We start from the raw sequence: 12,687 nt of genomic DNA on the forward strand, positions 1-12,687 counted from the left end.
ATTGCAGTGCAGAGGTAGCTCATCCAATTTGGAGCAGGACAGAGGCAGGACCACACCAGGGCCCAAACCTGAGGCCACTTGCTCTGGTACATCCTCTGTACACTGATACAGATATACTTCTGCTTCTGAACCTAATCTTGTTGCAGTCAAGTGGTTTATTTCTGTATCCTGTTCCATATGTGCTGGCCTCAGCAGGATGCCCCATTGCAGGTGTCCTGCCACAGCACCGCTGCTCAGAGAGCAGCACTCTGCACACCAGCTACAACAGAGCATTCTGGCTGGCAGACCCTCCTAAAAGGCTGGGGATGTCAAGGATGGAGAAACCTTCACAAAGCACCTTATATGCAAGAATAAACTACCTCACAAGCAAGGAAATACAATCAACCTCTGCAAAAAAAAGAAATAACAAAAGCTGTGTTTGGCAGTGCAGCAGCACTAAAAGAAGAGATGATGAAAGAGTAAACTATGATTCAAATCTAAATGACACTACAAAACTTAGACTAAATTAATTTCATAATTTTTTTTTCCAGAGTTGACCTTGTTGCCATCATCTTGATCCTCACAGAAACACAATGAAATCTTTTGTGTCTTTAAGCGATCAAAACACCTCTCCACGGAAAAGGTTGTGGAACCATGGAATCATTGAGGGTAGAAAAGACCTCTAAAATCATCAAGACTAATTAGTGCTGCATCCAGAGACAGAAAACTCACATGACTAAGCTGAGATAGTCAGGTTGGCACTGGGTGTTGAACGTCTAAGCTGTGAGACAATACTAATTCTTCATGTTTTTCCTTAAGCTGTTTACATTAATATTTTCATAAATTATGCATCTATTGAGCAACATACTGATTTAACTTGTCTGGAGAAAGACAGATCTGTGTTTGTGGAAAACTCCTATTATAGTCTTCTTTTAATTATTCCTCAAATCCTCTCCTGTCACCACAGAAATAATTTGTAGTTGTTCGAGGAGTTTAAGGTCAAAACACCACAAAGCCACTCAGTCCTAATTCATTCTCTAGACTACACTTTTAACCTTTTTCTTTTGCTTCTACTACTCAAATTCAGATGAGTTTTAAAGCAATGATGTGGTCTTCTCTCTGTGGCACAATATAATTGTATTGAAGCCAAAGCACAGAAGCCCTCAATGAGATTAAATTCAGTTCTTCATTTAATCAATTTCACATGGAATAGATTTTTACCATCTTTCGTCTTTCTACTCTCTTCAGGTAAGTTTACTTTTTCTTTTCCCCCTATTATTTATATTATCAGCTATTTTTCTAGTCATATATCTAAATGTAAAAAGATAAAACAGTGAAGTTAGTGGCTGTCTGCCCAGTTCAGCTTCTGTATGAGACAGAATCATAAAGATTGGTTACATTGTGTACCTTTGCATTAGTATCTAGAAAAGCAACTAAGCATTCCAAGGAATTTGCATTTCCTTTGGTTACTTCTCTCTGGGCACAGACTTTTTCAGGTGTTTCAGAGTGACCAGGCAGAACTGAATGTTTTACATAAACTTGCCAACAGAATGTAACACTGACTCCTGAATTTGAAAACATACTACAAAGACAAAATTTCAAAGATTTTTCCTCTCACTTAATGCATAAGCCAATAAACCACTTAACATTAAAAATTATTCAGCCTAACTATGCTGCAGAGGAAGACACTAAATACCACTGCAACAATAAGTGTAAAAAATGAACTTGTTAAAGTTCACAGGAACAAGGAATTGAAGGTTGATAGCAGTGTTAGTACTGAGACCCTGCACACATCCACCAGCTGAGAGCACAGCTTAAAAGAGGCTATGTATAAAAAAAAAAAAAAAAAAGTAGCATAAGCACTGTGACAATTATTTTATGAGGTGCTTTCACATTCTGTATTCAAAATTAGATAAATCTATTAAGAAGACAAGGAGAAAGAGGGGGGGATGTCTTCATTTTGCATGATGTACCACTACAGACTTTGAGGAAAAAACTATAAAATTACCTGTTTCATACAAATTTTCTGAGTTTTGACATGTTTTAGGCACACTTGAAAGCACACAGCTAAGAAATAGCTTTGTGTAGCATCCACTCAGAATGGTGGAATTCACTATGAAGCCAAATGTCACTTTATTAGAAAAAAGGAACATGAACAGATTAAGAAGGAAGCTCAATAAGCTCATACTGTAACTATACAGATCTTACCACGCTGACTTTTCTTCAAGTGCAATCGTTGATAGAAAGAAAAAAAAGTTACAGAATAAGTTCATTGGTTGGGGAAGAAGGAAAAAAAAAATTACTAGAGGTGGTACTTTACTTGGGAAAGGTCCTATAAGGCATCAGATGGCATTCATATTTTCAATTACAAACTAGGATTTTTTTTACAAATAAAAAATTCAATTTCAAAATCTGGAAGTGCAAATATTTACAGGGAAGGTACCTGCCCTAGTATTTCTACCAAAGTTAGTCCTATTAAAAAGAAATTATAATAATGAAATAGTGACATTCTTTCATGTTAAACTCAAGCGAATCTCATCAAAAACACCACCCTGTAAAATATCTAGGGTTTTATATTGAAAGTTGAAGCGTTTGGGAATTTTAAGCTCAGCTTTGGCAACGAAGACCTTGAAAGCCTCCCTGCAACACCAGTTTGAATTTTCGAGCCTGGTCCTTAATTTAGCTGTCGACCAGGAGATGGCAGCAGTTCCCACTGAATTTATTTACATAGCTACGAAATTACAGCATATTAAATCCCAAACAAATACGGAGCATATGCAAATTATAAATATGAAATCATAAATCCTACAGATGCTCTTAAAATATAATTCTTCATCAGGGAACTGTATTATATGTGTATTTCTATTTTACTTGCATGGTGATCATTTGCTTCTGGGTCACCTTCAGAAATGAATTAAAAATTGATGTATTTTCATATGTGGTGGCATATTCTTTGCAAGTCAGAAACCGATGATTTATTCCCTTATTTATAGATTCAGTAATAATACACTGCAGAACATGGAGTGATTTGTGGGTAGTGGTGGATAAAACTTCTAAAGTGTGATTTACTGCTGTAAGGAAACATCCACAAAGTCAAGGATAAAGATAGGGTATGAGTCCTAGGTATGAGGGTGTTATCAGTCCAAAGAAACTGGACTGAGGGGCAATAGGGGAAACATAACTGCACTAGGGGAAATAAGGAGCAGCCAGAAAAAGTGAGGAGACCAAAACACAAAACAAAGGAGGAGCTCTGTAATCTCTCTCAAAGTTAAAAGCTCACACAAATCCCAAGAAATACAATTATTCCACAAACTTGGGCCAGCAGACTTTGTTGTGATTTTATTTTTCCACCTGTAGAAAGATCAGCAGCACAGTCCAGCTGAACCAGAAGTACAACTGCAGCTTTGTCACAGTAGGAACGTGAACCAAAGGCTGGCAATATTTAATGCATCTGTTCCCTTCTGATGGAAAGCACGGAAGAGTGGGATCATAACTGACCAAAGGGCTTTTTCCTCTCCTAACCCTAGACAGATAACCCTGGCTTTGCTCTCACACTGGCTGTTAGAAAGCAAAGAGTTCTGTGGAACAGAGGCAAAGCCATCCAGCAAGAAAGAAAAAAAAAAAAAAAAAATCTGTCTTTCAGCAATGGTGCAGACTTTTAAAACCCAAAGGCAGCCCCCAGCTCACAGAACAAGGACTGTTTCCCACTGACTCCCCATGGATAACACTGCTTTTGCATACCCCAGGTGTCTGAACTCTGATGATTCTCTATATGATTGCTCGAAACATGCCTTGGTATCAGCCTCTCACTGACCTAGATTTGCTCCCATGATATTCAGAGTCTTTTCTTGGTTAGAGCAGCTCTCTCAATGCACCAAATTTATGGATTTGGGGGGAAAAATAAAAACCAAACAAACAAAATATCCAACCAGGAAAGAAACTTACTTTGTTACAAGCTGCATCCCAGAGAACAGCAGACTAGAGAGTTTGTCTGTTACTTGCAGAAACAAACAAAAAAAAGGCAAATTACCAGAGAATCCAGTCTGTAATATTTCAGTTCCTTCCTTTCTGGCTCGTACAGTCTTTTTGGCTACTTAATTTAAGAAACTACTAACGATATTAACGTAAATGAGAACATGGAAATCAACCTTTAACAACTGAATGGTCTCCTATTTTACAAATTGTAGGTAGCAAGATAATTGTGTCTAACACAGGTTGGGAGGTTTAGCCATACTTGCAGATGGCATCTGATGAAAAATTATGTCTTCATGATGATATATCAGCGGTCACTCGCATTTGCTAAGAGTGCTAGACCTCCAAAAAAACCTGCAGAACAAAAAAAGAAATACTTCCACATCCTGCTGTCTTGATTTTTTAAAATCTATTTATATTTAAATCTGAGAGTGCCTAATCTGTCCTACCTGATGAGACTGAAAGCTTGTCACATTATTTCTTTACTAGTTAAATGAAGCAAACAAATGAAGAGCCTGCTATAACACGGGCTAGAAAACCACCAGTAATGTGACAAGAACAAATTTTTAAGGCCTCTTTCTCTGGCCTCAAAAGGAGACACTTCATTATTCTGGCAGAAAGAGAGGCCAAAAGAAGAGACGATCGGCTGACACACTGTGCAGATGACAGGAGGGTTATGCTGTGTAGGCAGGTGGAAGCATTCTGAAGAAGGGGCAGAACTTACAAGCACCACTTGTGAACACCACATGGTGAAAGCACCTGCCAGTCCCTCAGTAAAGCGATGTACATCTCTGTGCCTGTCAGATCTGTCTCAGTTTGTCTGGTCCCCTCCTTGCCACGCGAATTTATGCAACTACGAAATCTTGCAGCACCTTTACAAGGCCAAACCATCACGTGCTTTGTTTTGAGATTAGCCAGCTCCAGTGTACTCGGGACAATCCATAAATCCTGCTCAGCACTCCAGGTGGTGGAAGCAGAAGCAGCCTCACAGACAGCTGCAGCTGTGCAACAGGTATCAACCCAGCTACAAGGGAAGTTGAAGCTCACAATTACACATCGCGAATCAAAAAGGGGCTTTTGATACCTGGCTTATTCACATTAGCTAGAGTTGGCTAGTTTTTCCCAGAATGCCAAAGTTTTTCTCCCTATGAATAGGTTTGGTTTTCTTTCCAGCCCCCTGCCCCCATGTTTGCACAATACTATTATTTAGAATTATCTTATACACCAACACTGAGAAGAAACAAGAATTCTGAGAATTTTTACACTGTTACATTTTTTGCCAGAAATAGAACTTTTATAGTAAAGCTAATCTTCCATAATGCATCTCACAATGTTCTCATCAGCCGTTTATAATTACATGATTTCTGACACCTGCTGTTATTTGACTTCTGAGGTCAATATTTTCCATTTATAACACTTTACTGAAATAATCAAAGTATTATCTTCTACTGGAATATTTTGGCAGTTTATTATTATACTAGAAAAGTGACTTCAACAGATCCTAAGAAAGACTTTAAGAAGTTCCTCTCTTTGTTCTCTTGAAAGATTAAATATACTATGTTCACACATTTTGAATCTTGACCACTTGATAATGAGAACAATCTACTATACATTACTAATATTAGTAATTGGGGCTGAGGCACAGAAAATTTTGATAGTTTTTAAGTTTTACTTTTCAAACATAATACTAAACTCTTGGGGGGAATGCCAGGTGCCTACCAAAGTCACTGTCACTCCCTTCCTCATCTGGAAAGAGGAGAAAAAAAATGTAATAATAGGCTCCTTTTCCAGTTATCATCACAGGCAAAACAAACTCAACTTGGGGAAAATTATTCAAATTTATTACCAGAATAGGGTGATAAAAATTAAAACCAAATCTTAAAAAAATCTTTTCCCCCCAGCCCTCCTTCCTAGGCTCAATTTCACTCCCAATTTTCTCTGCCTCCTCCTCCCCAGAGGCACAGGAGGACAGAGGGGCTGTGGTCAGTTCATCACACATCTCTGCTGCTCCTCCTTCCACATGCTATTCTCCTGCTCCAGTGTGGAATCCCTCTCACAGGAGACACTCCTCCATCAACTTTTCATAATGATATGCAAATATGCAGACTTCTATGTCTGGGCACTTAAAGACTTTGGAATCACAAAAGCAGATGCTTTAATTTAAATTTCTGTCTCGAAAACAACACTTTTCTTTCCTTCCATCATTCTCCTCTCAATAACGAACAACACTTATGCGGGGCTTTGGCAGCTTTTGCTTCCAGAACCTTGATGTAAGGAGCCCAAGATCACAGAGATACTCAAATGGAAAAAGTAATTCCACCAAAACCTTAGGAGATCAATAGCTAGTTGTTTGCTTTCCTTGAGTAAAATGGCAAGTATCTGATTTATTCAAATGCAACAGGTAAGTGATAAGAGAAAATGTTCACTGTGAAACACATTGAGATCTTTCTTTGCTAGGAGGCAACTGCAGATATAAACAAGTGACTCAGCCTCCTGCTAAAAATGCTATTTTCATCCCTGCTTTTCAAAAGGAGCCTTTTGTACAAAATCCACACATTATTCAGCTTTACTAAAATGAAAAATAGATGCCCACTGTCATACAGCTATATTGATTATGAGTGAGAATGTGATCATTTTGCATTAACTTGCCCCACAGCACTGGAGCTCCATCAAAGCATCAGAAGGAAATTAATGCTTTCATATAGAGCCTGAGAAAAATATGAGATGTTGCTCACTTTGCCCTCTAGACAAAGAGGTATATGCCAGTAGCTGAGAGGTAATAGCTTTCAGAAAAGAACATGAACTCCAGACTTTTATTAAAATCATTATTTAATGTGCAAAAAATAATGAAGCCACAGCCTTGGCATTTAAAACAGCAATTTGTAGTCATTACATCTTAGATCATGAGGCTTATTTTGTAAAAAGCCAGTCTTTCTCAAATTAAAAATTCATCATCAACTCCCACAGATTATGTAGTCCTTTAAATGATGCCATTTCATACAGATTTATTCCAGCTAAACAAAGAGCCAGTAAAGTGGCACACATAAAACATCAATTTCACTGCTCTCTCTCTCTCTCCAGAAAGACCTATCTACTCCTTAGACTGTTAAGAAATTTCACAGAAGGGTTGACTAATGCATGGATATTTTAGTAATTTCACCTTCCAGGGACATTTTATATCTTAATTTGTCAGTCTCCTTACCCCCACTGTAGATTGAATGGTAAAAAGTAACATTCAACAGAAGGTTTCTTTCTTCTCTTTTCATACTTAGAATGGCAGTCCACGAAGTGAATGACAGTAAGAAGACATCAACTAGCCTAAGTGATCCCTTCTAAATGATGAGCATTTAATCCATTATGAATATTAGATTTTTGATGGAAGAAATAGGCAGTTAAAACTTGTTCCACTCCAGTAAAAATCCTGTTAAGAACTTGCCTAGCAAAATGATGCAGCCCTACATAACTGAAGTGTAATTCTGTTTGATTTTCTTTAAGCAAGAAGTGATTTTTATTAGATAAATCCTTTGGTCTGACAAGAAGTTGCAAGATCACACACCCTAATGCCTTACTAGTGGAAGATTTTACTTGGTAACTTGGAGAGGTGTAAATGAGATTTACATGTGTACCAGCAAGAGAACAAAAATGCACTGCACGTTTTCTCTCTTTCCTGCTTCAAGACTTCCTTTAATTACCATTTGAGCTATAACAGTGTCAAGAAGTTGGGATGTCTTTTGAAAAGAACATTGAAAGAGTCAGTTCCTCCCACAAATTATTTTAATATATGGACCTGAATCAGCACGTAACACCACCTGTAATTTAATTTTTGTGTTGAACAGGCATGCTGATTTCAATCCCACTCTTTTCAGCAGAAACAATACATTTAAATTAACGTGTTTCAGAGCACGTCCTCTACTGTCTTCCAAATGTCTACTCAAAACACCTCTCTCACAGATGGCAATGCAGTTTTTTCTATACCCTTCTGCAAACTCTACACCTACCAGATAAGATTGTAATTAGGGGCTAAGCAAGAGGCTAACAATGTTTTATCAAGGGACTACAACATTGCATTTGTTTCCATACTTTCTATCTAACTAAAGGGCTTCCTCTTTAGCTGTATCTGCCAACAGCTCTATCCTAGACTTACCTCCAAATGCCTGGGGCATAAACTTTCTATTAACCCTAGAGCAAAATTTTTACTCAAGTTTTGCAGAGTCCTATAACATTGCATGAAACTTCACAAAAATCCAAACTTACATTGCAAGGCCAACAGAAGCCACACTCACTAAACTGTTCTTTCCCTGGGATTTATGCACAATGCTATAATTCCAATTGGAAAATAACTTTTCAATAAAGAGAGAAGAGTGTGGGAATCTGGAAAAGGACTGCAATACATATGCAGCCTGTATGATGTAAAAACGTGCTTTGAAATGTGTTCTGCTTAGAAACAGGCTGTTGTACTTGTCATGACAACCATTTCAGGAAGTTTAAAAAAAAAAGGAAAGACCATCATGACAGACAGTTGGCTCAAAAATAATAAAATGAGGTCTCTGATAAGTTCCTATAATCAAATTATGCCAATGCCCATCCAAAACTAGAGTCTAAAAATCTCCTTGAAATACTTAATCAAATATACCACTTAAAGGAAAAGTGAAAGTTAAGAAATTTAATCAGTGCTGCCAATTGAAAAGATATAATCTCATGGTTACTCACAATACTTCAATTTGAACAATTTCAGAGTGAAGTTGACAGAACTCTGTACAGTCTCAGAATGCTACTCTACAGGCATCAATGAAATTTAGCTCCATGCTTTAATAATTCATTATCAATGAATCTTAGCATCTTTAAAGGAAAAAGGAATATCATAATTTTTATCCAAAAAACAATCAGAGAAATTATGAAAATAACCAGTACTTTGATTCAGGAAATGCTATCCTTAAGAGTTTGCTTAAAACCTAAAAGTCTAAAGTTTCTCTCTCCAAATTGTCCTCAATTATTCTCACCCTAATGGAAGCTTCACCTTCACCTTCCTGTATTTAACTGCAGAGCTAAGAAAAATATAATGAATATTGACACAATCTGTAGGATAGAAAAAGTAACCTCATCTGGAAGAGCCTGCAGAGGAGACTGGCAAGCCTGCCCCACTCTCAGAACACTTTAACATGTTCCTTACCCCTCCACCACAATGTTATCAAAAAAATCTTAGAAATCAAAGGACCTCTCCTGAATATATCTAACAGAGTGCTGAATCCTCCAAGATGAGCATCTATTTAAAGATTTTACATGCTGTTCCTCATACACACCTCCTAATTACCTCCAGTTATATCACCACAGACTGACGCAGGCAGTTGTACAAGAAGGCTGATGCTCATTTTTTAAAAGAAGCATCTTTATATGTAATCCAAACAGCAAACAGATAAAATTCTCCTTTCATATTGCATTATGGCTTGCTGGGTATTATTGATATGAACTTTAATGTTTAAATTCCAGCAAAATATTAAAAATCAGGCTCTTTTCACTATAGGAAGCTCTATTGTAGGATTTTTAAGCATAAAAATATGAAGAGCATTAACAGAGCTGTGCTGTAACAAAGGAAAAATGAAATTTTAGAACCATAAAAAGGGGTTATTCATTAAAAGTAAAACCACTGAACTGGTCAGACAGGTTTTTATTTTCACTTTACTCTTTCTACATTGAGCTCACCTTTTCTCCCCAAGCCCAACAAACATTTGAAATGATTATATATTCAAGAACAGTGTATTTGCTGAAAGACAGACAAATACTTCTCTAGCTTGAAACTCAATTTGTGGTTGAGTGATTAATGTCATCTAGGCCTTGCAATTACACAAGTTTGGATGTCACCCAGGGGGTTCAGGTTGTCATGCCAGTAGAAGTACCTATATTTCTTCTCAGTTCAGTGCACACCAGGGCACGTTTCCCTAGATGGAGTACAGGCTCCCTCTATAGTTACAGTCTCACAGCCAGCATTGCCTGGACCAACTGCAACAGCTTAAATTTAAGTTCCTGTTTCTTTATGGCAAAGCAAAAAGATGAGCAGCCACTCCTGTATAATCTCTGTTGTATCACCTGCCTTCCAATTACTACTCTCTGATTCCCATCACAATTACTTTTCCAGAGGTAGTTGCTAAATACTATCCAAAAATATACCACAATAAAAAGTGATTAATCAAATACAGAGTTTATATTTAGTAATTTCGATCAAGTCTTGCTTCACATTAACATTTCAGATGAACTCCTCTTTTATCTCAGCCTCATTAATATTCTGTTAATATCATCATCCTTAATTAACAAGTAGTACATACCTTTTGTTCTCTTCCCTGCAGTTTATTTTTTTTTGCATTTATGTTTTCACAAAGTGGATAGGATACTATTTGCATCTTCTATAGCAATCCTATCTTCTGTATGTGAAAACCTGTCACCCCACTTGTCTATTAGTCCGTTCCAGGCCAGGATCTTCAAACCAAATGTCTGGCCACTCCAAACCAGGTGTTTGCTCCTCTGCCAGGCTCTGACTGATAAGAGTGGCTGTGTTTCTACTAAGCTCAGCTTGAATTTTGAAGTGCAAAGTAACCTGCCTTAGCCTGGCTGTTTTCCAGGGGAACGAGTTTCCTACCCACATTTAACTTGCTAACCTCTGCACTTGAAGTTCCTTTTGCCATGCCAGGCAGGTGAACAAAAGTGGTGAATTTGCAGTGGCTCATGCCAGCTGTGCTTGCAATGAGCAACATGCAGAGGGACTGTGAGAAACACTGAAGAAAAATTTTCCTCATCTATATATCATCTGCCCTTTACAGCACGAGTGATTCAGTCCACTTCAATGCAAAAATCACATATACCAGGTTAAAACCCTTCTGACAGTTGTTGGTCTTTTCTCCAAGAAAGAAAAAGAAAGCATGTGCTTAGTTAGGGACAGCTAAACAGGTGTTTCAGGCACAGCTCCCAATTCCCGTGAGCAATCGCATGCTCCCTGAGGAGGGCCCTGGTGAGGGTGCTTGGAACTCCTTCCAGGACAAAGAGATCAGGCCTTTAAATAACTTCCTTGGCTTTGTCCTGCAGGGGCTTTAAAGTATTTACATACCAAATTCCTGGATCTCTGAGAGAAGCCCAAAACTCTCCTGCACCCAACAGGAGAAATTTGGATTCCCTCAGCTCCTCTCTCCCTCCCTCCCAGCTGGCAGCAGGAGCAGCGGGTTGGACAGCCTATGCAGATTCCCTGCCAGTATGAATCTCTGCCCACCCCAATTACCAAGCACCTCTTGATAAGGCATCTCTCACATGTTGGGTGCTGAGGCAGTCAAACACCAAATCCCTGCCCACAAAGCTGGTAAAGAGCTTCTGGGGCCACACCTGAAATAACACATCCCTCTGCAGCACCTCAGAGCCTTGCAAACCCTACTCACTGCCTCACAAAAAGCCTCCTGTACCACCAAGGCATTTACCCATTTGCTCTCCTTTGTCAGCTGCCATGTGAGCCAGTAAATCCCTTCCACACACAGTCTCAGCATAGATATCTGAAAAGACTCCTTGCTTGATCGGTTTTTATGGCTGAAGCACCTTCAGCATCATATCCATAAGAGACAAGAAGATAACTTAAGGCTCAGCTTAGGTATGCAGTCCTGCCTGAAACGTTATGAGTAACTTTGCATTCATTGATTAACCCTCTCAAATGATCTTTCTGTACTTCCAGGAACACCACTGACACAAACATGTCATGTGAAGGCACAGGAATGAGTTTTGAAACCCCAGCAATATTTTTAAAGAAAAGACTGAACAAAAAAATAAATTGTTTGCAATTGCCATTTCATTTGCTCCCTCACAATGAGGTAAAAATAGTAACATTTAAAACTTCAATTATAGAATCACAGAATGGCCTCATTTGGAAGAGACTTTAAATATCATCCAGTTATACCTCCTGTGCCATGGGCAGGGACACCTTCCACTAGACCAGGTTGCTCAGAGCTCCCTCCAACCCAGCCTTGAACACTTCCAGGGTTGGAAGCAAACACAGCTTCTCCAGGAAATATGTTCCAGCATCCTCATCATCCTCCCAGCAAAGAATTTTTTCCTCCCTTCAGGCACTGGAAGGCCTCAGGTGCTAATAGCTATCCTTTATTTATTGACTGTGCCCATTTCACTGAAGCCTAGGTACATTTATTGGATAGTGCAAAACTAACAAAAGTTGCAAGTTTATATATGTTCCAGTCCACCTTCCCACCCAAAAATATCAAGCTCCTTGAAGGTAATCCATTAATTTATTAGCAATGTTAGTATTTCAACTACTGCAGAATTGTAATTCCTAACAGTAATTGGAAGTATAACCAACTTGCTATTCATATATGGTGTGATTACCTTTAAAAGAAATATTGCAATAAAACCTACACACAGTACCACTAACAATAATAAGTGTCAAAGTGGAAAAAAAAAAAATCTGATTTAGGAGTGCTAATGTGGGTAATGGATCATCATCTACAACAAACAATAGCTAGCAAAATAAGTTTAATTTTATGACCTTCATCCATAAGACATCATCAAATAATCACCAAAACTTTTCAGGTTTGACCATAAGACAATATTCATTTTTATGGAAAAAAATCTAGGGGAAAAAAAAGGGTTTATAACTGGCATGCAGCTATTCTAAAAACCAAGAGCTCAGCAGCAGTCAGCTGTTGCAGCCTCGGGGTGGTCTGTATTCATGATTTCTGCAATGGAGACAAAAGT

At 38.3% G+C, this 12,687-nt stretch overlaps 1 protein-coding gene and 1 long non-coding RNA gene across 2 annotated transcripts in view; one reads left to right on the top strand and one right to left on the bottom strand.

Annotated features, from left to right (window-relative positions):
• Positions 1 to 12,687, bottom strand: part of ROBO2 (roundabout guidance receptor 2) — a 1,042,619-nt gene that overhangs the window by 959,741 nt on the left and 70,191 nt on the right. The window lies entirely within an intron of this gene.
• LOC104689419 overlaps positions 1 to 12,687 on the top strand; it is a 28,180-nt gene that overhangs the window by 12,234 nt on the left and 3,259 nt on the right. The window contains exon 3 of the long non-coding RNA XR_751799.4: positions 531 to 1,227. This is a non-coding gene — a long non-coding RNA (uncharacterized LOC104689419). The remainder of the gene's footprint in view (positions 1 to 530; positions 1,228 to 12,687) is intronic.

The sequence above is a fragment of the Corvus cornix genome, chromosome 1 (genome assembly GCF_000738735.6).
Source record: "Corvus cornix cornix isolate S_Up_H32 chromosome 1, ASM73873v5, whole genome shotgun sequence".
NCBI lineage: Eukaryota > Metazoa > Chordata > Aves > Passeriformes > Corvidae > Corvus > Corvus cornix.